Source organism: Octopus bimaculoides, chromosome 8 (genome assembly GCF_001194135.2).
Source record: "Octopus bimaculoides isolate UCB-OBI-ISO-001 chromosome 8, ASM119413v2, whole genome shotgun sequence".
NCBI lineage: Eukaryota > Metazoa > Mollusca > Cephalopoda > Octopoda > Octopodidae > Octopus > Octopus bimaculoides.
Genome location: NC_068988.1, coordinates 78596423 through 78596820, shown reverse-complemented (window position 1 = coordinate 78596820; position 398 = coordinate 78596423).

The window sequence follows — 398 nt, the reverse complement described above, 5'->3', positions numbered from 1 at the left end:
TTGACACAGCACAATACCAAAAACCAAGGCTACAGGTAACTTCAATGCATGTAAAACATTCTGGAATATAATCAAAGCAATTAACACATGAGGATATCTAATGAATAACATTTCAGTTAAATTCTTTTATACCTGAAATAATTTATATCCACATAGCCACATTAAATTTAACACCTTCCCAGTCGTTCTCTGCATAGCCTGCAACACAAATAGACACATACACAGAGGAATGTATTAGTTTGACGCTCAGTAAAAACAGGGAATTTTTGACGTTTCGAGCATAGCTCTTCGTGAGCAATGAAAATCACACACACACACAAACATATATATATATATTTATATTTATACATGAGTGTATAAATGTATATATATATATATATATATATATGTATATATAT